Source organism: Lepisma saccharinum, chromosome 10, assembly GCF_977018435.1.
Source record: "Lepisma saccharinum chromosome 10, izLepSacc3.1, whole genome shotgun sequence".
Classification (NCBI taxonomy): Eukaryota; Metazoa; Arthropoda; class Insecta; order Zygentoma; family Lepismatidae; genus Lepisma; species Lepisma saccharinum.
In genome coordinates, this window is record NC_139238.1 from 82,424,972 (window position 1) to 82,452,461 (window position 27,490).

The 27,490-nt window shown below is 37.6% G+C and overlaps 1 protein-coding gene and 1 pseudogene across 4 annotated transcripts in view; one reads left to right on the forward strand and one right to left on the reverse strand.

Annotated features, from left to right (window-relative positions):
- LOC145993992 (dihydrofolate reductase pseudogene) lies at positions 1 to 26,151 on the reverse strand (annotated as a pseudogene). 2 transcript variants are annotated; one of them, XR_014442308.1, is made up of 2 exons: positions 26,072 to 26,151; positions 1 to 1,074 (listed from the first exon to the last, which is right to left on the reverse strand). The product of XR_014442308.1 is annotated as a dihydrofolate reductase pseudogene, transcript variant X1 (transcript). The 2 variants fall into 2 exon arrangements; XR_014442309.1 differs by having other exon boundaries at positions 26,076 to 26,103.
- The window catches only part of LOC145993990 (uncharacterized), a 99,996-nt gene that overhangs the window by 32,897 nt on the left and 39,609 nt on the right, over positions 1 to 27,490 (forward strand). The gene's annotated exons all lie outside the window — the stretch shown is intronic.

The window sequence follows — 27,490 nt, forward strand, 5'->3', positions numbered from 1 at the left end:
TTGGCGACAGATAATCAAGCTGGAGTATGTTCACATAGCAGCAGTTACACAGTTGCAACTGGACAATCAATTCAGTTCCAACATTGCAGTAGGGTAGTTATTTATGCCATGCACTGTACATATGTGAGTTATTTTACATTTATAACATCAAGTGATACCATTAGCACTAATTTCACTGACACACACAAGAATTGATAAGTTGGTGGAATTTGTTTCTGTGCCAGGGTCCCAGATTCAAACCTTGGTCAGCAAACAATTTTCCATCAACTTTCCAATAAATGGTCTTCATTAAAATTTTAAAGGGATGAAATTCAGTTACAAAAAAAAAAAAATCTTGAAGAAAAATATTTTATAAAAGGAAATAGTAATAGAAAAAAATAGACATCAAAAAACTTAACAACTTTAGACACATTCACATTTCTTTTGCACATTTATAGGAACTTTGAAGGCATTAATTGAACATTACTATACATTGCAGGCACTCTTTTTCTTCTCATATACAAATATCTGAAAGGCGATACCATCCTCTTCCTGAATTCCCTGTGGAACTCTTGGATCTGAAATAACAGTGAGCTTCTCTTCATTGAAGTTGGGAAAGAATGAGTCGCATTGAAAGCTTGAGTGTATCCGAGTAAGATACAGACGATGTAGGTGCTTGGACTCTAAGGCATGCTTGTATACCTCAGCACCTCCCACGACCCAAATCTTATCGACTACGTCCCTGAAAGGTGGTTTTGATAAATGCTCAACTGCCGACTCAAGAGAGCCGAACACAAACGTGTCTGGATAAGAGAGTGAGTTTTGAGTCAGGGAGTGGCTCAGTACAATGTTGACAACACCAGGAAATGGTTTTGCTGTTACTTGATCCATCGTGTCCCAAGTTTTCCTCCCAGTGATCACGGCATTCTTTTTCCCATCCGCAGCCGTTGATATCATCTTCAGAAAGTATTGGAATTCCTTAGTAATCTTCCAAGGAAGCACTCCTCGTAATCCAATTCCTTGGTTTTTATCCATGGCAGAAATAATATTGATTTGCACTCGTGACTCGTCTGTCTGCATTGCCTTAATTCCACTCTGGAAAAAGATTGAGGAAAATTAATTAATGATTATGTATTGGAACCAACTCTTACTATTCAACATTGCCTTGTTAATCAAGAGGTCGTGGGTTCGATACCCGGTGGAGACTCAGTGGTTCGAATCCCACTTTAAACTATAGGTCCAGTCCCAATTCTGTGCATAAAGTGAACTTAAAACACCAAATAATCCAACCAACCAACTCTTACTACACTAGTGTCCAAAATTAAAGCAACAAACAGAGATCTTTCCTCGTGTGATTTTTTTGTTGATAAATCCTGGGGGGTTTTATGTCACAGGTTGTGCCATCAAGATTTTGGGGGTGATTTTTTCCCTTCAAATAATATAAAATTCAACATTTATATCTTTTCTAAAATATATGTAAAAATTTTACACTTTAAATGAACCATATTTAATCCATTAGATGAAGAAATGAAAGTGTTTATCGAAAGGGGGGTATCAAACTCCTATATATTAGGCCTTAATTCACAGGTGGGTTCTGAGGGGGATTCTGAATTAAACTTTGGGGGGACAGTATCCAACTCTAGGTCTTAGATTATGGCGAGTACTTTAGTTAGAGGGAGATTGAGCATTACATTGAAGGGGATATCCAATTCTTGTGTATTACTATAGTCTTAGACTGTTGCGGAAATTCTGGTGTGGACACTGAGAATTAATTTTTTGAAGGAGGCAATATCTACTTTTCAATATTAACAGTAAGTCTAAAATTGGCATGGAAATTTTGGTGGTAGGATTGAGTATGAAATTTAAAGGGGGAGATAGAAAGCTCTTGATAAAGTGTTAAATCTTAGATTGTCAAGGGATTTCTGTAGTGGAGAGAAGAGTTCGAACATTACATTTTGGAGATTGTATTTAGCGATAATGTATCCACACGTTTTCAATCCCGAATGTGCCAAAGAAAAAGCGGGAAAAGGAAAAGACTAAATATCTTGGGATCTTAAGAAAGTATTGACACCCCATTAAATTAATATTCTTCAAAGACTGCAAATAAATGGATGTAAAAATTTTCTTGCTCACTTCACTCGCAATACTTTGTTGCTACGATGTGCGTTTGGCGCTTTAATGAGATGAATATGAAGTTTTTATACTAAAGCTGCATTACAAGACAAGCGATATTCTCGATTGATTGATTTGGCTTTTTAAGTCCACTTTATGCACTCTAAGGCTAATCGGTACTGAACCTACAGTTTAAAGTGGAATCCACGCGATATTTTCGATTATGATGAATGATTTTAGGGATGGTCTTGAGTGATGGCACTCCTGTTTAGGGAGGAGGGGCAGATCAATTATAATGTTCAGTAAAGCTAAGGAAAAAGTTACTTTCGGTAGACACGCTCTTGTAATTAAATATTTTGTGGGGATTACGATATGGTTTAAGGGCGCGAATGATATGATTTGGAGGAAATACATGACATGATTTGGGGGGGGATGGGCACCCCCTGAATCCTGGCACATTAAGGTTAGTTTATTTTCTATCTTAAACCAGTTGTCTATGACATCATAAATATTACTATCACCTGATTGTATTATGTGATCAAATGGACACACGGGAAACAATTTCCGTTTGTTGCTTTAATTTTGGACATTAGTATATTATTTAAGGATGGACTTATATGAAGTTTTTGTCAATATTGATAACTGACAGTTTACTGATCCTACCTAAAATTTTAAATGTTGCATAAAGTGAAAGTAAAGTGCTCCCCTGTGCTTTGCACCATGCCTTGAAAGCGTATAGGGGGTGTGGAGTTAGGGCCCCACACTTTGTTGATCACTGGCAACGGTGTGGGTGATTTGTTCAGCACCATGTCCCTGGCTGTCTTTACCCCCCCCCCCCCAAAAAAAACTTTCCTCCAGGTATCCACTTTATACGACGCTCGGTGGGTGCCAGAGCCGCTTGAACAGGTGGAGAAAATCCAGTTCTCCCCTGTCGAGGATCGAACCTGGGTCTCTCACATGGTAGTCAGATGATGATGATGAAGCCGTATGGTTTATTGCAGCCGTTTTTAATCTGTGGTTCACAAAGGCTTTGAGAAATATTGCACGCATTTATACTTTCACAAGAGTTCGAGAAAAATATATATAATCTGTTTTAGAAGTTAGCTATTTTAGAAAGAGTTCACATGTCTCCCTAACAGACAATCAATCTTGATGTGTTTTTTCGATAGTGCATGAAAGAAATACTGTTGAAAACTTGTTGATGTTGACCAAAGCAGTATTTATTATGTAATAAAACACTTAAACGAAACATTTCAGCCCTGTCTCAGGGTCTGCTTCAGACTAAGAACCAAATAAAATTAACTAAAGTACAAACAAGATGATTTTATATACTCATGGTATAGGTTTCTAGACACAAAAGCAAGTGAAGGTGTCGGTCCATATCTGAGATGTCTCTTCCCCAGGTATTCATTTGAGTGGCATCTGGATGTGGAGCAGCTTCAGTGTTTTTCTAACATGAAAATAAGGCTTAATCGTGGTACTATTGAAAACGTATTGTTTGTCCTCTCAGATGTACACACCACAGCTGAATAAGTATTTTATTTGATACCTGAACAAGATATATTTATTATATATATATATATATATATAATGGATAAAAGCAAGGAGGGCCAAAAGGGCTAAATAAAAATCAAAGACTTCTAACACCAAAGATGCTACGACAAAGTTAGCGAAAATTCTGAATTTTTCCACTGTCCGGTGAGTGTTTCCTTTCTTCTTCTTTGATTTATATATATATAAAGGAGAAAGGAAACACTCACTAGACAGTGAAAAAATTAGAATTTTCGCAGCAGACTTTCTTCTTACACCAAAGATGCAGTGATAAAAGTCTGCGAAAATTCTAATTTTTTCACTGTCTGGTGAGTGTCGAAACCAGTTATAACAACTCCAAAGGGACCGCCAATTTACGGTCGTTATAGCCGATAGTCGCACACACCAGGTTTTTTTCCCCTAAACATTTCAAATCCATAAGTTTTATGTTTTAAACTTGCTGTATGTGCGATAATAGTCATGAATGAAACATCCTCGTTCCAGTTACTGTATTACAATACAAAAATGAAAATACAGTACAGTACAATGTACAAATGTGATGTACTGTACCTTACACATTAGAAAAATACAACACACATTATATAACCACAAAACATCAATAATGAATACACTATTATTCCACTTCTGTACTTAAAAAAATGACACATTATCGGAATTTAATTTTCTGGTTTTCTACAATAACAGCTAAGATAGTGTTGTTTCCAACACAGTAACACATACTACTACAGTATACTGTTCTACTTCATGTAATCAGTTATCTTTGTTTGCTTTTTTGCGTGCGTACATTTTTTGCATTTGACGATGCATTCTTTTCAACGCCTCATTATTGTCATTTGTATTAAACTCTTCTTTGGAAATAAGAAATTTTTGTAAAGTTGTCACTGCACTGAAAGCTTTGTTAAGTGATGGCACAACAAACTGTTCTCCTTGTTCGTTTTCATTTTCGTCAATCATGTGTTGGCTTTGGATGTCAGCTACAATTTCTTATTCACTCGCTGAGGTGTACACAGATAGGTTGTCGTCTACCTCGGCAAAGTCCTCTACTTCACAAGTTGACAAAGATGGACCAAGTTCTTGCACTAATTGCACCAGAGGAATGTCATCCTCCTCATCTTCATCATCAGCACCATCAGTTGTTGAAAACGTGTCACCCTCACCGTGGAATGATGAAGAAAGATCTCTGAAACCTGCATGTTTAAAACAATTGTCAATGGTCCTTTGAGTGACATTTTCCCACGCTTCCGATATCATTAAAATTGCATCCAGAATGTTGAAAACTGTTTCTTTACCTTCTTCGATTCTCTGTAACATGTTCATCACTTGAAGTTTCCTGTACTGCATTTTAAGAGATTTTATAACTTCCTGCTTGATAGGTTGTAAAACTGAAGTGACGTTTTGAGGTAAAAACACAAGCTTTATGCACTGCCAATTGTCGACTACTGGATGAGCAGAGCAGTTATCAACCAGGAGAAGAATTTTACGTTTCTTTGATTTCAGCTGAGAGTCTCACTTTTGAAAAATTTCTGATGTCATCCAGGACTTTGCATTGTTGACATAAACTACAGGTAGGGAGTGAATGGTTGTAAAACATCTTGGTTTTCTCGATTTGCCAGTCACCAAAAGTTTTTCTTTACATGATCCTGTCATACTTGCAGCAACCATAACTGTGATTCGTGTCTTAGACATTTTCCCACCCGAACACTGTTCACCTTTAAATTTGGGTGTTTTATCTGGGGTCATATTGTAAAACAAGCCAGTTTCATCTGCATTGAATATATCATCTGGGTTGTGTGACGATGCGATTTTATAATATAAAAATTTGCAACGTCACAGTCCACAAAGGAACTTATGTTTAAAAACGAAGTTCTCATGTCCGCCACCGGAGGGTAGTTCCCTCTGTCAGCTGCATATAGACATGCTGCCTCCTGGTGGCACTATGTGGTACTCCTCCAAATACCCTGAAATTGCTGGTCTTTCAGCAACTTTACTTCATGCTTCGATGGGACCATGATACGACGTCTAACAACCAGCCAGCTGCGGTCGACTTATCAGACCAACCTTCTCGTACCTTCGAGATAGAACTAGAAGTTGCATGGCGAGTACCAAAGCATGCGTTTAAAACACCTAAGGTTCCGGACAGTTGATTAACTCGACATGTTACATCGAAGGCTGTTTGCGTAAAACACACCTATGGTTTAAAGGTACGTAGAATTGGAAGATCTGATAATAACGACGCAAAAGACTTGTTTTGAACTTAACCTAATTTTTGAACTTTTATGCCGTAAACGGTACCCATGTGATCTTTGACTTTTCACCCGTTCTAAATTAACGAAGCACGAATTCAATAACCTTTTGTTTTAGAACAAACCATAAGACATGAAATGAAACCTTGAATTTTTGATAATTGGAATGAACATGCGTGTTTTCAATTGCTAAACACATGTGCTGATTAAATTCCAAATGGCTGCCTTATAGCTGGCCTTTGTCTACGTGTCGGTTTTTTTTTACGTTTGATTAATGACTACAAAATTGTGAATGTGCCACGAATGGGAGTACCTAAATTAATCCTTAATTGCAACAGTGTTAATTGTTCATGTCTTTGAACCAAAGAATAACGACTGAGAAATACTTTACAAAAAGCATCTTATGAAAATTCCTACGGGCTAACCTTTGATCCCTTGTTAGTTTGCCTTCCGTTAAAATTCCCAAAAAGCAGTAGCATCAAATTCAATGGGTTAGTAACATTATGAAAGGGGTATTACAAATGAACAACCCTAAAGAACAATAATTGTTGGTAGAGCAAAAACATAAGTAACCATATTCACGATTGTCCTTTTTTTTTTAAAAAAAAACAACATGTTTTTGTAGAATAAATTGTAGATTGACCTCTTGTACCTGAATAGTAAAATTGTAAATTAATCTCGCAGGTCGAGTTGATTGTAAGAGAAATACGTGTCAGTGCATGCACGATGCAATACATATAAAAAGGGAATACAAATTTGTCATTAATGCAATGTTTGCAGTTTATCCCTTGGGTAATTATGTTGTTATGGAATATGTTGAATATATTTATATAATTGTTGGGGTGACGAAGTTATTAGTAATAAAGGTCACATTCATTAATATTTTCCTTGTTCTTTTTCTTGGTGTTTGTTAGCACAAGTGAATAAGATAGAGATTGTCAATCTTCTCACGTTACGTCATCGTATAGCTATAAGCTGCATAACCAACGGCATAATCCGAAGGGCATTATTTTTGGTAAAAATCGAATATGCATATAGTTTTATTAAAATTGTTTGTTTTACAGGTGTTAACATAAAATACACGTTTGAATTTTTGTACGGTGCTTCTGTGGGTGAAATACTTGGCATGGGAGAAATATTAAATGAATGTTCTCTTATTGGTAAAATTAATATTTAATGGACGCATAGAGCGCGTGATCCATTTGACCCATTATAAAAGGGCTTTGCTCGTCATTGCATACGCGTGGTTCAAGCAACTGCTTGAGGCACATGTAGCAAAGACGTTGCAAAAATCAAGATTTGTGCGTATTTGTCTAGGTTATTTAAGTGTGGTTGTTGACAGTTACCATCTCCGGCATTGCTTCCAATTTATTCATTCCTCCCGGGTGTCAATAAACCAAAACCTAAAATACAACGTCACAGTTGTAACCTTCACACAAAGCAGGCCACTTCTTAGATAGCCACTCGTCTGTTACGCCATCAGGTACACCGGCAGCTTCACCACAAATTTTCCCGGCGAGCTTGGAAACGTATCCAAGTGGAAGAACAATTGAAGTTTGGATTGCCTAATTCATTGGCTTTCACTTGCAGAATAGGTACATTGATCGGAACATTACTTGTTCTTTGGTGCTTAAACCATCTAAGTAAAGCTTCTTCATTGTCTTTGTGCTCAGATGATCTTGCCCGCTTGATTTTTAGAGAATTTTGTTCGAAAAGAGACTATTTCTCTCTGCCCTTCCAAATTGTAGAAATCGTTGAGTGTGATACACCCAATTCCTTCACGATGCTGACGTTTGTTTCCCCATTTTCTAATCGCCATATTATGTGTAACTTTTCTTCAATAATAAACACTTCCCTTTTCTTTAGCGACATCTTGACAGCGATGCTTGCCTTGACTATTTAACAGACATACTGATTTGAAATCTACAATCTACTGAAAACAAGAGTTTGAAAATAAGCATTACATTGTTGTTGCCAATCCACAAAAACGTAAAAAAAAATCAACATTGAACGTTATAGCCGATACATTTCTCTGAAAATGTGATAAAAATACATCGTTTTATGCGATATGTTGTAATAAGCGATGTCGTACTAAGAGATTTTTTTAAATACAGTGTTTATATAGGATTTAGACAGGATGGTCAGATTTCGCCGTTATACCCAATACGTCGTTATAACCGATGTCGCTATAAACGGTTTCGACTGTATATATATACAAGTGATGAAGGAGACAGTAAACACTTACCACATGAAAAGAAATAGTTTGATATTTTGCAACATATGTCGCATTATCAACGCAGAAGAAAGAGAATTCGGTGTATACATAGTATAGAGGCACAGAATACTGACCGTAGCATCTCTACAGTCAGTGTTGCCAGAAACAGTAGATAGAAAACAAAAGTACTTTCACCAATGTTTACTGCATGGTGGGTGGGTAGTTTTGGGGAAAAGGGGAAAGGGTTATTAGTAGCCTAGGTTGAGTCCGGGGGGGGGGAGGTATAGTGGTGTGTATGCCTGATATATAGGCCCTTTCCCACCGCCTGCGGAAAGACGTGTCAGGGAGGGGGGGAGGTAAAAGATGGATGATGGCCACAAGGAAACAGTTGTTGAAGGTGGTGTTATGGCTGTTGGTATGGATGGCAACTGTGAAATCGGAGTTTTGGGTGGAGGAATGGTGATTATTGATCCTTAGGGTCAAGGAGGTAGAGGTTTCGCCCAGATAGAAGTTGTAAATTGTCTCTCAAATGTGCATGCTCCTTTTCCTCCAAACAATTGTTTGTGCATTTAAGACAAAATCAATGAAGAGAAGTCTTTCTTCTCTCTCTGGTAATTCACAATGCATTACAGAATGCAATCATATATTGCGAGCGAAGCGAGTAATAAATCTTTTAGATCCAATTTTTTGCAAACTGAAAACAATATTGATTTTATAGGGTATAAATAATTTCACGGGGTGCATGGCATTCTCTCTTTCACAATTTTTTCATTTAGATCATAACGTCAGGGGCATGGGTCCCGAGGTTGTTCAGCACCCAGGGCCGACCCCCTCCACCCACTAGCTACAACTCTGAACTTAATAACACTGAAAAAAGGAGGTATTGCAATCGAAGCAAGCAAGAAAATTTTACGAAATATATTTCTATTTCCATAAAATTTGAAATCGAGGGGAACAATTGCCCCTCTGCAAGTGCCCTTGGCCATCAATATTTGCCCCCTCCTAGAATCGATTTCCATCCAAGGTAGGGGGGGGGGGGCATGCACCACTGGACTGCTATTTGAGAATGGTTAAGCAGCCAGTTTCCAGTGTGGGGTGGACAAAGTGAACCTCTCATCTGGCATCCCAGAAGTTCATACATAATTACCTGTAACAGGCTGTGGTATTTTGTAGAGGACAAGGTTAGCAGAATTCGTATGAACTCTGTTGCGGATTTGAAAGGAGAAATTACCTGTGTCTTCAGAATGATCACTCCCAAAATGCTGAGGTAGGCAACCTGACACTCATGGGGACGACTCCAGCTGAACATTGAGAGCTGCACTGGCATTAAGCTTACAAGCGTTCGTGTTCTATTTTGCTCTCTAATGTATCTTGTTTAGTTCAATACAGTTTTTGTACTGATTATCGCATTTTGTTTCACCAGAATAATAATATATCAATATCTGATTGTGACTTTTGGCCACCAACCCATATAATTCTGAATAAATTGAAAATAAAATATATTTGTATGTTGGTATATTTTTTTTCTTTCCTTTTCTGTGTCATATTTCTTTCAAATATATGCTTTTACTCATTCCTGACCAATAACAAATACTGAGTGGTAGGGAAGCTTTTGTGTAATGATTATATTTCATTTTCATGGTTCTGCACGTGAACTACGATTACAATGGTATAAAAGTTCAATTCACACCAAAACTTGTAAACAATAAGAAGAACAATTATCACGTGGCCGCATGGTGAGAACAGTTAGCAGATGTTTGATATAATGGCCGATAGATGGCAGCTCGCAACGAATGTATTAGGAATGTTGATTAAGAAACAATGAGTATGAGAATGGAGAAAGCGTTCGTAAATATTGGAATTGATTATGTTTATCTTAATTTATGAACTGAGAATAATAATGAAAAAGGATTAAGGCTAGAAAACCGAATGATCGCCATATACAGCCTATATGATAATATGTAGAAGTTAAAGAAGTCTGAAAGTGATTACGATTTTGTGACTATCTCTATCGTTCAAGCAGGAATGCGATTTCTTGCAGGACTTTTTGGTTGTTTCCCCGGTGTGGCGCCAAGTCATAGGCAGCCCCAAGCACTTCTGTGTAGGCACATATATTGCAGACCTGGATCAAGGTGAGTGTGGGACAGCCTTGATTACCCCCATTTGTCTGCTCATATTAGGTGGTGGCACTGCAAGCTAGGTAGCGACCCTATGGAAGGCATATAGCTATTTGAGGTAGTAATGCATGCAAACAAATGGTAGTAACCCAAGAAGAATACATGTACGCAGATAGAGGATTGTAACCAAAGAAGAATTAATATATGCAGATAAAGGGTTGTAATCCCAGAAGAATAAATGTATGCAGATAAAGGGTTGTAATCCCAGAAGAATAAATGTATGCAGTTAAAGGGTTGTAATCCCAGAAGTATATGCATATAAAGGGTTGTAATCTGAGAAGAATACACGCAGAAAATCTTCAGAAGAAGAAGCTGAGTAGTCCATAGAAGAAGAATACTCTAGAAGAAGAAGCTGATTAATCCATAGAAGTAGAAGCTTGGGGAGTTCCATACCATAGAAGAAGAAGCCGAGAAGTCCATAGAAGAAGAAGCTGATTAATCCATAGAAGTAGAATTGTGGAATTTCCTATAGAAGAAGAAGTTGATTAATCCATAGAAGTAGAAGCCTGTGGAAATATATATGTGTGTGTGGGGGGGGGGGTACACACATAAAAGACGTTAACGTGCAGAAGAATTCCATAGAAGAAGAAAGTGGAAGATTTAAAAAACCGAACATTTTTATATGAAATTGTATAAAGAAATTTAATCAATTATCTGAAATGTATTCAGAATATATGTTGGTTCATACCTTCTGTAGTGGGTTAAACGAGTTGTTTCCTGTAATTCCTTGTTATCATTCAGTTTTAGTTACACTGAGTATCTCACGTTTTACCCTGGCCTAAGCCGGACTGGTTCTACCCTCTCCGGGCATGGCACAATGTAATTATTGATGATGGCAAAGTCGATCCCAGCGATATTTATATCTGATGTTTCCGTAAACCGAAACAAATATTTGAGGCCTGACGAGAAGGAAAGAGAGGAAGGGGACGGCCCAGGTTGAACTGGAACCAGTACATTTATGGACTGGCACAGAAGAGAGGGAAGACACCGGATGAAGTGAAAAGACTGGCACAGGATAGAACTTCTTAAAAGAAATGGCTGAAAGGACCCGACGCCTAAGTGGGCATAATGGAGAAGAAGAAGAAGAAGGGGATGTTTCCAATTTAAGTCTATCACTATAAGGAACTTCTCATAAGGCTGACTGCATTAACAATGAAACATTGTATGGTAAATCAATTCAAAAATGCTCACAGCAGAGTCAAAATCTATAAATGTCAGGGAGACCAACACCACCATACTGTGGATCAGCCACACCTTCATAGTAATTTTTTACGATATTCACAAGTTGGATGTATAAATATTGGAGTACAAACAAATTATGCAAAATTAAATGTTGCATTGTTGTTGTTCAGTTCAGATCTCCATGATCCAGTTCTTAGTAGTGTGAGCCCCAAAACCAGAGATCTCAACATAGGCATATCTATATACTTTCATTTCACTTTTATCACAAAGTTTGCCTAGCCCACCCTTGGCACTGACCCTGTTGCTGAAGTATTTAACGCTTACCAGTAAGCTCGAGACCATCTCAATTTCACATATTCAGAATAAGTGCATACAAGCTGTTTTCCTCCCACCCCTCGATGCCAATACCTTGTTTGGAGTAAAGCACCCTGGGGTGACATCCTTTCGGTGCTGGATGCCATTCCCTGGACAATCCTGGAGAGTGGAAGTGTCGATGAAGCATGTGACGTGCTGAGTGATGTGATTCATGCAGTGATGAAGGATTATGTGCCACTCAAAAAAACGAAATCAAGCAAATACCCTTCCTGGTTCGACTCTGAGCTTTTACTTGCCCTTGGAAACCGAAAAAAAGGCCTGGGATCTTTGGAAACATTTTCCTAATGAATACACACGGACAACTTTCACCGACTTACGACGTCACTCTAAACAATTGCAGAAGACCAAATACAGGGAATACATCAGTGCTATCACAAACAATATCAAATCGAATCCCACGTTTTTGGTCACTAATCAACTCAAGGAGGCAAAATTCCCGAATACCTTTGGAAGTAAAACATGACTCAGTATGCGCAGAGGGCCCTGACAAAGCTAATCTTTTTAACTATTTTTTCTCCATAAATACAACCTCGAATGCACCTGCTTCATCCCTTCCCAACCTCCATCCAGTTTGCTGTCACTCTCTAACGTCTCTCTCCACGTCTCCAGAAGAAGTGCAACACATCCTATCTTCAATGCCTCAAAATCGCGCCAATGGTCCTGATGAAATCCCTTCTATTTTCCTAAAAAACGCTGCTTCTTCTGTCGCTATTCCCTTCTCTATTTTATTAAACAGATGCTTCAATGAGGGTACATTTCCAGATTCATGGAAAAATGCTAACATGGTACCATTATATAAATCTGGAGACAAGTGTGCTGTTTCCTATTTCCCTTCTTTCACCACTTTCTATCGCCTGTGAAAAGATAATAAAGGACTGACTCTACATATTTACCTCTCCATATATAAATACAGCACAGCACGGCTTCTTACCAGGCAGCTCCTGCTTAACCAACTTAAGCATTTTATTATCTGACGCTATCAACTCTATATCTGAAAACTCTCAACTGGATTTTTCGAAAGCTTTTGACTCTATAAACCACAATTTCCTGCTTCATAAATTATCCCACCGTTTCAATATTCATGGAAACTTTCTCTCTCTGCTCATGCACTACCTCCAAAACAGACAACAAAAAGTTGTTCTTTCCGGAATGTCTTCTTCTTATCAAGTCGTATCTTCTGGTGTTCCTCAAGGCAGTGTTCTTGGACCTCTTCTCTTCATCCTTGATGATCTTCCAGAATATCTTTCTGATTCATGCAAAAACATTCTCTTGTTCGCTGACGTTTACAAAATATATAGTAAAATCTCCAATTTCAGTGACATGACACTTCTGCAAAATAATTTAGATTCTCTAATAAAGTGGTGTGAATTATGGAACTTAAAACTCAACCCTCAAAAATGTACCATGATGACCTTCTCCTTAAAGAAAAACACAGTTAATACTAAATATTTCATTAAAAAAAATTGTGTTCAAAGAGATGCTGCACAAAAGGACCTGGGCGTCATATTTCCTTTTCTGAGCACATCTCTACAGTCACAAGGGGTTCAATGCGTATGCTGGGTCTTCTCTATCGTTTCACGGAAATAAACAACTTGACTGCCCTTGGCACCTTTTACAAATATTTTGTGTCACCTAAAATTGAATCCTGTTCTCCGATCTGGTCTATGGCATGCCCCTCAAATTCAGATAGACTAAATTCCATCCTAATTTTCTTCTTGGCCATTATTGGACACTGAATTCCATCCACAAGACACTTGCAAAAGTCCATCCTCCTGTAAATGTTAAATATCCAAACTCCTCAAGAGAGACATAGACTGGCTGGACATATATTTCTACATAAAATAGTGAATGGCAACATCAGAAGTGACCGCCTTCTTCAGGAAATTCACTTTCGTGTGCCTGCCCGCTCAACAAGAAGCACTCAACATTTTGCTTCTCAGAAGTCGAGATTGTACCTCATCCAGCACTCTCTGTTCCATAGACTGCCCAGTGAATATAATAATCTAGGAAGCCAAATAGACATTTTTGAAAATCTGGACCGTTTTAGAAGAAAGTTAACTAAAAGTATGTAAGTCTCTTAACCACATGTAATTTTTCTATGTTATTATTTTTGTTGTATTATGTTATTATTTTTGTCCTTATGTTCTATAAAATCGTTCCAATGTAAAATGGCTAACGCTGTATTTGGAATATATTAAATAAATAAATAAACTGGAATAGACTTGTTCCCTTTCAGAGGCATGCAGTGACATTTGGGATTAGGCAAGTGACTGAATATGATTCTATTTCACAGATACCATTATTGATATAATACATATGCAATACAAATTATTTAGAATCACCTATGAACCCTTACGATTGTGTAGTGGTTATTGCTGTTGTATTATATGAAGGGCTTGGGTGTAAAACATGGTAAGTGACATTTTGGTAATTTCCAGGTTCATTAAGAAAAAGGTTATTAGAAGCTATACTGTGGATAAATTGTTTTCGTGTTGTGTTTATCAATTTCAAAAGGCTTCACAGAGTCCAATGCAAATTGTATGACGTGGCAATTTCACTTGTTACTTTGTAACTCAAAAATGATGAAAATGTCACTTACCATGTTTTACACCCGATCCCTTCACATAGTAATCTATTTAAGGTTAAATATTTACTTTTAATATTGTAGGTTCAGGCCATCTTAAATATATGCATGGAATATAGTATTCCCTCAGCTACGGTGAATTATGTAAAGCACTCTTTTCTGGTCTTTTCGTAAAGCTTGAACAAATATCTCGGGCCTAGGTATTTCCACTTCGAACACAAAAACTATTAATGATTCAAAATATGTAAATACATTTACCTGCAATTGTTCTATCACTGCTGAAATTTCATCTCAAGAAAATATTTCATTTATTCCTGAGTTTATACACATTGAAAATTTCCATCGTCTGCCAGAGCCAAATACGAGTGTCTTTTTTATTGTAATGTATCTAGGAATTTTATTTTAGTTTTACCACTGTAAATAATGGTGCTTCATATATGTCAACTACATTTTTGTTAGGCGTTGCAAGATTGTAGCATTATTTTTAAAATAACATAAACGAAATTGACAGCAAAAACCACTCAGAGACTACGGTTTCCTTCCTGATCCTCCCTACCCAGTATAGTGTTGCTTACTCTAGACACCTGTCACTGAAACTAAACAACTCATATTCATGAATACATTTATTTTCAAATTAGAAGAACAGCAAAATCTACTAATAACACCTCCATGGCATAATATGAAATGTAACAAATTCAAACATTTTTAAGAGACTTCCATCTCCTATTTCGTGCACGAGGAAGGCAAATGGACTATAGAGTCAGTGGCATGCCCCAAAAAAGGGGGGTTGGTGGCAGTGATGTGCGTCTACATGTAAACAACGATAGTCTACATTCTACACGTAGACTATTTTATACATGTAGATAACGTAATCTATGTAAACAACATTACGAAAGGTGAAAACTTAGCTAAGGGCACTGTAGAAGTAAAACAAAATTATACTGCGTATCAGTTGCTAATGTGTGAAAAAACCCTTTCATACTCTTCCTTTCAATTTTGAACAATTTATTACCAAGGAAAAAAGCCTAACATAGGAAATATGTTAGTGTTTTGTGGGGAAAATGAGTAGTTTTGCCTCACGACTGCCATCTGTTTTTGGTTTTTTTTCATATGATTTATTTTCTTTAGAAGTTGATAGAAGAGAAGAGAGAAATTTTGTTGTTGTATATAAGATTCTTGTCAGTTCATTAGGAACAAATATAGTTGAAAATGTCAGTTTTCTTTCATGAAAGCCTTCATAATTATTTCTAATATACTTTAGATCGTCTACGTAGTCTATGTAAACTACAACCAAATGTAATCTATGCGTAGATTATGTGTATACAACGCATGTAGATGTAAACTTATAGTGTATGGCATATCACTGGTTGGTGGGCACCCCTTGGGTTTCCTAAAAAAAGAACATCAAGGAAAAGATGGCAAAATGAAGAATGACTACTAAAAAAAGTACACATAAGAATTTTTGCTATCATAAAGACTTAATTGGTTGATTTAGTTTATTTTACTTCATTTTTTTCTGTCCCTTTGGCTAATCACGAAGATGAGGATGAATGATTTTAAGATAAGATGGATGAAGGGACAGTCACAAACGTATTGGGACAACCGACACAAGCCTCACATAATATTATACTGGCTGTGAGTCAAGATGCCAAAGCCTCGCTTGTATGCCAAACACAGTTCAGGATGTGGCCCTTGGGTAGGGGTTTTCGTTAAATAAATATTTTTTTCTAATTACTAATTTCCAACTTTACCTAAGTAGGGGTCAAATAAATAAACGTTAAGGGGGGAAAAAAGTTAGAAAAGTTCAGAAAAAGTCAAGAATTCTGAATGTGTTATTTTGGTAGACACCCTGTTATTGAATTAAAAACTACCCAAGATGAAACTTCTGGGACCATTTTAAATTACATTAATTGCTGAATATTTGTTTGCCATTACAGGTGATAATTCAAAAGTTGAGAGAGTACTTTCATTACCATCAGTACAACACTCACGGAGAGAAATTATTTTTTCATAAAGGCTGTAAAATGTTTAGTACTGGTCCCTGTAACAGCTGCGGTAGCTCAGTCGTTAGGTCGTCTGACTACCATGCGAGAGACCCAGGTTCAATCCCTGGCGGGGGAGAACCGGGATTATTTTCCACCTGTTCGAGTGGCTCCAGCACCCACCCAGCATCGTATAAAGTGGGTACCTGGAGGAAACTCTGGGGGGGTAAAGGCAGCCAGGGGTGTGGTGCTGATCACATCACCCCTACCTTCGGTCGTGATCAAGAAAGTGTGGGGCCCTAACCCCATACCACCCTATACACCTTCATGGTGTGGTGCATAGCACAGGGAAGCACTTTACCTTTTTTTTATACTGGTCCCTATAATTTCAAGGAGTTTGACTATCCACTCTAACATAAATATAGTTTGACTAAACCTGAAATTTTGATAAAAATTGTCTCCTCTGAGAAGTAACACTTAAATCATATAGTAAGAGGTGCATTGATTACAGGCACATATTTAGAAAAATGTTTGGGGGGGGGGTCTGAACCAAGTGTGTCAATAATAATAATAATAATGTTTAAATTAAAATAATTATATTATTATTAAACGAATAGGTAAAAAGACTGTATAAGAATATAGATATAACAGCGCATATTCATTACGTAGCTTACCTTTAGTTAAGATCGGAATAATTTACATAAAAGCAAGTGCCCTAGCAATGAAATTAATGTCAAATTGATGAATAATTGAATATTTATCGAATAACAAAAATGATGTTACATGTAGTTGGAGAAAAGTAAGTTTCTGATTAATATTTTATGCATATTATTTTGAGTAGTAGTGTGCATAAATCTTCTTTTGTAATGTCATTCAAAGCTGTATGATCCCAATATAATCCTTGCCCTCTAAAAAGTTCAGAGGAATTAATAACCATCAATTATGCAACAAATGCTAATATTTTCATTACTTAATTTTAGTACTTGGTACGTCTTTCAGGGGGTCTGGACCCCTAGACCCCCTAAATACGTCCTTCCTGTCCTTCAAAGCCGTATGGTCCCAACATAATCCTTGTCTTCCAATAAGTTCTGAGGAAATTATACAACAAATGCTAAACGAGTATATTATATTTAATTTTTGTACTTAAGTCATTCGGGTTGGGGGTCCGGACCCCCTAAATACGTCCTTTCTGTCCTTCAAAGCCATATGATCGCAATGTAATCCTTGTCTTCCAATAAATTCAGAGGAAATTATACAACAAACTCTAAAGAGTATATTTTCATTCAATTTTCTTACTTAATAAGTATTTCGGGTGGAGGGAGGGGTCCGGACCCCCTAAATACGTCCTTCCTGTCCTTCAAAGTCGTATGATCCCAATATAATCCTTGTCTTCCAATAAGTTAAGAGGAAATTATACAACAAAGGCTAAAATAATATATTTTACATTATGTAATTCTAGTACTTGATAATTCTTTTGGGGGGATCCATACCCCCTGGACCCCCTAAATACGTCCTTGATTGATTAGTATGATTGCAAGTTTTGAAATTTTGCATTTAAAAATTCATTAAGAATTTCTTTTTTTTAAAACTGAAAAGTGTAATTTTTCAACTATTGTCTAACGTGTTCTATGGGGGTTATTCCTGAGTAAACAAAAAATGATCGATTAGACAATTCGATTATTGATGGCGGGGAAAGAACTTACTTTTTGGCGAATTTTCCAATGTAAACAAGTGGAATACAGATATAGTCACCGAGCTTATTTTCTTATAAAAGATCGGAAACAAAATTAATCACTTGAAATTTTTGAGTGATGTAGAGAAACAAAGGTACCTAGAAAAGATTTGCAAATTCCCGGATCGTTTGGATGCAGATATAAGGGACAATACTAATATTTTCCAAGGCAATGTTGATCTTCTACCATCAGCTTCGTTTTTGAAAAGACTTCTAAATACATTTTATTCGAATTTAATTATTATTATTGTTGTTTATTATTATCATGCTATTCGATTCACAAACCGAGTGAATAACCAGCACAAATATTTTCCATTTATACTTTTACATTTCATAGTTACACATTAGTGAAATGCACAGTAGTTGTATTTTGTTATTAACTTTTGCAAGTGTCGTTCAAGAAAGGACTTTAGAAGTTAGAAAAATACAAAGTTTATATTGTGTGACCTCATGTAAAATTATAATATTTCGAATTCTGAAAACTGTGGAACCATTTATTCTTTGAATTAAATGGTAGAATATGAAAAAATATCCTGGTTCCTGTATTTTTCCTCATTTTTTCGATCTAATGCATATTTTACATTGATTACTCTGTTTGAATACTAATCAATTTAACTTTATTTCTGTTATTAACAATAAGAATAAGAAACTTCCTGCTTTTTTGCAACTTGAAATGAAGGATGCCAATTTCCAGAGAGGGGGGGGGGGGTTCGACTGACCTACTGACGCCCATGGAGAGAGCGCTTATCAACAACCAAAAGGAAAATGTGTTATAATATAAATAGTTTCAATTTTTAAATATAATCAACACATGTGCGTTAGACAATTATAATTTTCGAAACACATAAAATATTTTAATTTGATTTGATGAAGTGTCGACTGCAGAGCCTACTCCCTCGTGTTTGTGTCCAATCTTTTCGCTTTACTGCCTAAATCCACTGATATTTCCGTATCGGGTCTGTCTGAAAACGATGCATAGATACCTGAGAACAATTGTTTGTTCCCTATCTCATGGTGAAACCAAAAGCCACACAAATATTGTCGCCTTTTCCGAAGACACTGCCTTTACACCATTTAATTCAATGTTATTATTTTCAAAACCGGAAGTGCAGTCCCCGCCACCGCCAAGGAAGCACAGAAATGTAAACATCCGGTGAATAGCGCCCATAGAAATATGTATTATTTATTGAGAATGTTGTGTGTCCTACAATTTGGGACAGCATGTCCTACATTTCCCTTACAGCGATATGATAACCCTACGTAAATTTCCACTTTCGAAACTCCTGGGTTCCTAACAGTTTCTGAAAAAGCCTGAAATACTACGTTTACTAGCACATTACGTGGAAGAAATACATAGAAAGTATTAACAAGAAAACTACCCTTCGGTTACAACTCGCATTCAATAATTTCCCGAGCGCGACTTGGTCATACCTTGAAAGCAGCTGAAATTCTTGCTCCAGTGCAAGGAAGAACAAGCGGGCAGAAAATAAACCGTTTATCAACAATGCAAACAAGAAAAAAAACATTACTCACATTAGGCTATATACGCAAAAACCACGAACAGACCACTTGAAGAAACAAAAGAGGAAAAAATTCATAACAACAATGCTGAAATGCTGACGTAAGAAAGAAAATCTGATCTTTATAGAGGTTGCCGCCAGTGCAGAAAAGTATGTATATCGGCACCTCTTTCAGTGCTTGCCTGTTGCATACAATAATAACGGTCTTACTTCAGTACCTATGATGCGGTGCTCAATATGACGACATGACATTAAATATTAATGTTAGTGTTTTCAGTTGAACGTAGGGAGTGCGGAAGAAAACTAAGGGGCGCGCAAGCACCCCCTCGCGCCCCCTGGTCCCGGGATCGATCCTGGTGGAGGCACAAGTGGTTCGGATCCCACTTAAAACTGTGCATAAAGTGGACTTAAAACACCAACTCAATCAATCAATCGAAAATTCTGGGCGCGCCACTGAGTAGAATTTGCAACTCTTGCAAATACGCAAGTGATGGCCTCATCCCGTTTCCGCTGACCAGAACCCTGCGTAAACTTACCAGCGAAACATGGAAAAACAGCACAGGATGTTCGAAAGGGGGATACGTATACTCTCTTTAGCAGTCAGTCCTAATTTTGCCATCTTTTCCCTCCCTTTTATATTTTTTTTAGTAATACCGGACCAAAGGGGGGGATTATGACCTCTATCAACCCCTCCCCCCTTGGGCATGCAACTGTTTGGAAGCCCAGGCAAGGGCAAACAATCAGAGAATCGAGTCTTTCTTCGGCGGAGAACTAGCGCAGTCGTAAAGGAAGGGCGAAAACATTCTAAGAGGAATGGAACCGCGCCTTCAGATGTCGAGAACAGGCAACAAATACATAGAAATATTCTAGGAGAACTTTGGAAAAATCTTCGCAAGGGGAGCTTGCCCCTCCTCTCTTCAGTGCACGCTCCCTTTCCATAAACAAGTATCAATTTGTTGGTGAGCAGTTCTGTCTTCTTCTTTTTTTTTGTACTTTTTCACAATGAACGTTTCAGAGACCACTTGATCAGCGGTCTTTCATGGCACATCTCGTCTATGTTTTTACACTACAATTTCACTATTCGAATTATATGATAATTTTTTTTCCAGATATCTCAGGGAGGCAAATGCCTCCCCCCCCCTTCTGCTTATGCCCTTGCTGGTGATCCACCATATACTCGCGAGAAAGTGGGAAAAATTGCATTGTTTATAAAGATTGTGTTGTGTGAATATTTCTTTTGGTTTTGTTTTCAGATAGCAGAGAAATATTATATAGTGAAGTTATGGGTTAGTTTATTTACTACTAATTATCACTATTTGTCGTTGCTGATGGAAATTTTACATTTTTGTTAGGGTTATAGTGTCAATTTCCACATGTTCACTACTTGTGTGCATACAACGATATTTGGCATTTATAGGCCCGGTGATATTCCGTACTCAAAATTATCAATCATCGAAGATATTGTATCGAATATATATCACAAAGTCCATCATTCAGTGATCTATTAGGTGACATAAACGTAGATTTTTTAAAGTCAAATGAGCCCGACACACGTTACGTCCCGTCACTTGCTGAGCAGTTCCAGCTCTCCCAAATCTTAACAGAACCCACTCGTAACACGCGTAACACTCAAACCTTAATTGATCCGATCTTCGTAAATAACTTATCTGATGTAAATTCTGGCGTCTCTGTACCAGTCAGCAACTCCGATCATTGTTTGGCATATGTCTCTCTGCGTTTCAGCAAAACCTAAGGGCACGACAATTACATACAGGAACTATAATGCGATAGTGAAAGACAGCCTCGAAAACGACCTAAGCAAGATAAATTGGAATACGTTAATGGAATTTTCAAACAATGAAGTTAAAGTGCGTTTCTTCACCGAAAAATTGAATGCGGTGTTTGATAAACATGCTCCATTGAAAACCGTTCGCGCAACTAAGAGAAAAGCACCCTGGATAACAGAAAATGTTAAGTTAATCATGAAATTAAGAGATAACGAGCTACTGAAATTTGAGCGGACAAATAATTCTCAACATTGGACCGAATACAAGACATTACGTAATTTCGCAACATCGGTCGTAAGGCAAGAGAAAAAAGCGTATTTCGAACATATCATAAATTCGTCAAATGATTCGAAGCACATATGGCAACATATGCGGAATTGGGGTTATAGTGGTAAAAACAAAATCGGGAAACTTCCTCCCACATTAAATGATGCTAATGTGCTAAATAATCACTTTGTGAACGTATGCCGCGACTTGTAAATAAACCACGAGAAAGTTTCTCAGCAGTGTGAGCGTTATTACGCTGGCTGTTTCACTGAGAGTGCGGCTGATTTCAGTTTTCGTGGAGTGGATGAATCCGTTGTCAGAAAATCTGTGTACAAAATCCGATCGAACGCGACCGGAGTTGACGGCATATCTGTAAAAATGATAAAACTCTCACTTCCCCAAATCCTTCCGCTATTAACGCATATCATTAATTATTCCCTCATCACAGGCTGTTTCCCGCATTCTTGGAAGGAGGCGAAGGTCATTCCCATACCTAGAAACAAAACCCGAGCTCTGTAAGTGACATTCGACCCATTAGTATTTTGCCGGTACTCTCAAAAATAATTGAGTTTGAGTTGTTGTTTTAAGTCCACTTTATGCACAGTAAGGCTAATCGGGACTGGACCTACAGTTTAAAGTGGGATCCGAACCACTTGTGCCTCCACCGGGTATCGAACCCGGGACCCCGCGATTACAAGGCAATGACGCAACCACTGCGCCATGGGGAAGGCCCTCAAAAATAATTGAGAAAACAGTAAACGATCAAGTTCGTAAGTACATTGGCGACTATAACAATCTTCCTCCGCAACAATCCGGTTTTCGTCCTCACTATAGCACGCAAACCGCTCTCCTGAAAGTGACCGACGATATTTTCCATGCGATGGACAAATCCCATGTAACAATGTTAATTTTTACTTGACGTCAGCAAAGCTTTTGACACGCTACCACATAAACTACTTCTTGAAAAGCTACAATATTACAAATTTTCCCCAATAGCACTCAAATGGTTCGAGAATTATCTCCGTGAAAGGCAACAGCGTGTATTGACAGATAAACTGTCGTCGCCTCTGCTAGTGAGTGCTGGCGTCCCTCAGGGTTCAATCCTGGGTCCTTTATTATTAGGGAAAGGAACTTTAGGTAAATAAATGTTTTTTCTGCGATAAGATAGAGACCCTAATTTTTGCCAAAATTCTGATCATAGCCTTATATGTCAACACAGCAAATTTTATTTTACATAAAAACACATATTTTCCAGTTTTCCGTATGTAAATACATATTTTGCGAATTTCATTTTAAATACATAAAATCGCTCATTGACTTCATCTACCTCAAAATCCTCAAAGGAAAAATGTTTATTCTCCGCACCTCTTTCATATCGAGAGTGCTAGGTTTGTTTTGTCTTTGAACACCCTCGCTGGCAGACTTCTGGCACGTCGCCTACAATCCTATTGGGAGAAAATAGCTGTAAGTAGCTGGGGCTGGCTACACGTAACGATAGCCAGGTTTTTAATGAAGCAATGCAGCTATTGTGGCCAGAAGGCATAAAATTTGACAATGTTCTTCTCTTGACAGATGCTGCAGCTTACATTCAGTGGTCTTGCCGTTAGCTACCCCAAAATGGTGCATGTTACATGTGTGGCACATGCATTGCATAGAATATGTGAAAAGATAAGAGCTCTTTATCCCGATGTCGATAAACTGGTTTCAAATGGGAAGAAAGTTTTTATCAAGTCGCCTAGAAGAATAGACATTTTTAAACAAAAATGTCCTGAGGTTTCACTTCCCCCTACACCTGTAGTTACGCGATGCAGATGTTATGCCCAGAACTTTGAAAAAAATTGTATCTGTTGTAAATGATCTCGACAAAGAAGAATTCTGCAAGAACTGTTAATGGAGCCCTCCTTAAAAGTCGAATTGGCATACACTTCAACAAACCTGTCCATTCTCTCTAATTCCATATGAAAGCTTGAATCGTCCGCGAACACTTTGGCAGCTTCCATTGGTGAAGTCCGTATAGTAGAAACGAAACTGAAAGAACTCACTGGATCTAAATGTCTAAATGTACAGAATTTTTGGGGAAAAAACAAGTTTTTCAAACATTGTGCCAAATTGCATGTGTTTTGGAAGGAGGTGAAGTAGAAGAAGAGGAAGCTTTGGAAAACTTCGGCGTTAGTGACATTTCATGCTTCAAATATGCAAGAATTGTTTCTTGTGACGTGGAGCGATCTTTCTCACAATATAAGATGCTTTTTAGAGATAATCGTCACAGATTTGCAATGATCCACTGCAACTCTTCCAAAAAATAGCTCGCTAAGAGGTAATCATTTAGAAACTAATTTCAGATGTTTAATGTTATGGTTTGTTTTTGTTACCAAATGTTTTTATTTTTGTCACATATTTTCTTGTTTTTATCACATATTTTCAACATTTATGACACATAAAAAATAAATATTTCTGAGTTTTTTAGCACATAAAGTTCCGTTCCCTATTTATTATTCACGTTAGCAGCTGCTGACTTGATTACGTCAGTGAAATATTGTAATGTGCACCGTTATGCCGATGACACGCAATTGTACAAATTGTATATATCGACAGATATATTTAATTTACAAAATGCAATTGCACTATTAAATCAGGACTTGAAAAATATAAGCAACTGTTGTGAATCAAATGGCTTAGTTCTAAATTCAAAGAAATCTAATATTTACTATTATCGGAAACAATAATCTCCTGAAACAAATTAATCTCAGCGAATACAAAATATTAATTGAAACGCAGAACACAACATACTCGCAAACAATACGAAATTTGGCCATGGATCAAAAATTAGACTGGTCTGAACATGTACTGAAACGGGGGGGGGGGGGGGTAAAGATTTAAAAATCACGAACACATTCTCCCTGTGCTTAATCAGCACAAAATTCTCAACATGGCAAGACGGAGAGAACTGCACATGACCTGCATTACTTGCAATGTTATAAATAAAAACATCCCGGACTATGAATATAAAGCTTAAAGCTAGGAGTGAAACGCACTCATACTCCACAAGAAACGCCGCTAATCTCCATATACGTCGCTGCAGAATTTCTGTTTCGCAATCTTCGTTTAGTTACAGTATGTAACATTCGTATTCGTACACACGGATTTTCAAAGAAAATGCTTTAATACATATATGGCACCTAAAATTTGGAATGCACTCCCGAATGAAATAAGACTTCTGAACTACAAACACTTTCGTAGGGCAGTATATGATTCACTGATTGATGATCAGAACCACATAATTATGATTAAAAACGGTTTGCTGTGAATTATTGAAAAAAAGAACTGGACCGAAACTAATAATACATGTATGTTATTATTTTTTCATTTATTTGCACACACCCGGGTTCGAATCCTGGCCTGGGCATGGATATTTGTGAGATTTCATCATATCATCACCCATCCCCATCTTCGCAAATTAGCCAAAAGTGGCACAAAAAGCGAAGTAAAATAAATCAAATCAAAAAATCAATTTATTTGCACACAAGCACTGTATATAGGTATTTCGTCATCTGTTTTCCTTTTGTGATTTTCTTTATTTAGTAGTAGTTCTTTTATAGTTTCTTTTATGTAGTGCCTTATAATCTTCATGTATAATAATGTACCTAGGTACTCTGCTACATCTTACTTTGTCGGGTTAGTTGGTAGATCAGCATTTGCTGAACCTCGCCAAAGAATAAACACCATTGAAATTGAAAATGAAAATTGGTGAAACGGCTCGGGGATGTGAGGAATTGGACGAATTCTGCTCACGCTGGTATTTCTGGGTTTCCAAGCTTGAAATAAATTTTGTTACGTAAAACACTGCCGATTATATATATATATATATATATATTTAAAAAAAAGGGTCAAAATTTTCGAGGGTGTACTTTCGGTCACCGCACCCCGTCAATACTACACGTAGCCTATATCGGTGGTCGAACACAGGACACGTAGCTTCGTAACATGTGATGTATTGCACAGTTCGGTGCTATTAAATTAAAGCGTAAACACAATTATTAACTGATTGAAGCTCAGAGCAATTAGGTCAAAAGTACAATGTAAAGTGAGATCCGAACCTCTGTAATTTGCCCCACTAGGAACCGGTACCACTTGACAGTTTTTTTTAGTATGTCAATTTGTTTTATTTACATATTCAGCCGGCATTGTGTAGCTTATCTTGAAAGGCAGAACACGACATGGTAAAGTGACGTTTTACGGGAAGCTAATACTAGCCATTAAAAGCTTATTTTCCTAATTGTAGAGACATGTTTTTTATGCACCTTTTGTCCCTTAACCTTCTGCAACAAAGCGAAAATAACTTGAAGATAAGTTGTTCGTACTTACGTACAGTACACTTCCTGCGAAGAAACCTGTTGGCTGACACGTTATCAGCTGTTTAGCAGCTGTGGATCAATGGCCTTGCCTCACAACGCAGCGTTGCCACATTTCGTGGTCACTTTCCAAAACGATCGCATTGCGACTTCATCTTCGTAAACTATGGCCATGCTAGGGGCGGCAAAAAAATATCCGGATATTCAAATCCGAATTTACACTCTGTCTGGCCCACGGTGACGCTCGGGATTTTGGTGAGGTTGGTGAATTGTGTCGTCTTTTTCAGTGTGCGGAATTCCGAAAACTCGACGAAAAACAGTTCCCTGCACCATCCCGACTTCGGAAAATTCCAAATGCTCGTGTTTCATAAAAGTGGTTAATTCTGTTTGTTTTTTTTGGCGTAATAAGTGTCTGAGACTTTAGTATTGCCAGTTTTAATTTCAGAAATACCTAAACAATCACTTGAGGGGGAAATAGTTCGAGTTCGAGATTCTATCGTGTTGGGCAATTTCCAACATATCCCGCCTCAAAAATCTCCCGACTCTTAGTTGAAAAGTGTTTACCGTCTCGCACACCGCTAGTAATCAGCCCTATATATTTCCCATCTTTTCCTGCATTAGACATCCTTTTTCTAAGGAATTGTGGATCGATTTGGAGAGGGCATTGACTAACAAACCCTTCTTGGATTGATTGATTTGGTTTATTTTACTTCGCTTTTCTGCCACTTTTTTCTAATCGCGAAGATGAGGATGATATGATGAAACCGATGAAGGGACACCCACAAAGAACACCCTTGTCCAGGCCGGGATTCGAACCCGTGACCTCTAGCATCGCAGCACGCTATGCTAACCACTCTGCTACGGAGATCGGCAAACTCTTCTTGGAGCACACCACTGTCTCCATATTTCCTTTATTCGTGATGTGTGCATTTCCGATGCGCGGATACCAAACCAATCGGTCATGCATATTGTCTGTTTGTTATCCGATTTACATTATCCACATGTTCCGTGTTTCTGCTACGAAACTAGCCACAGAACATTTTATCAGTTTCGTGAAGCAGTTGTCGAGAAGTTTACCTCACAGACAAGTAACTGGGAAGAAATTGCGTCATAGAGTAAGTAGCTTGCGATTCACTGTGTGGGGAATCGCGAGTTGAAGATTGTCCATTCGTTAAAACCAGCGTACTTCCGCTATGGCGGAATAAATAGGCAACATTAATTAAATCGACTAGCTAACCTTACGAACTTGATTTCCTCAGTAAAATCTCGTATTTTGGAGATTAGGGACTTTGATAGTATAAATACAGATATAGTATATACGGAGAATACGATTCGGTGCCAAAAAATACAATCTACCATACGCAGGATTTTATTTCGGAGGGAGGTCGAATTGTAAAGGTGGTAATTACATAGCTGCGTTCTGTGTTGTGTG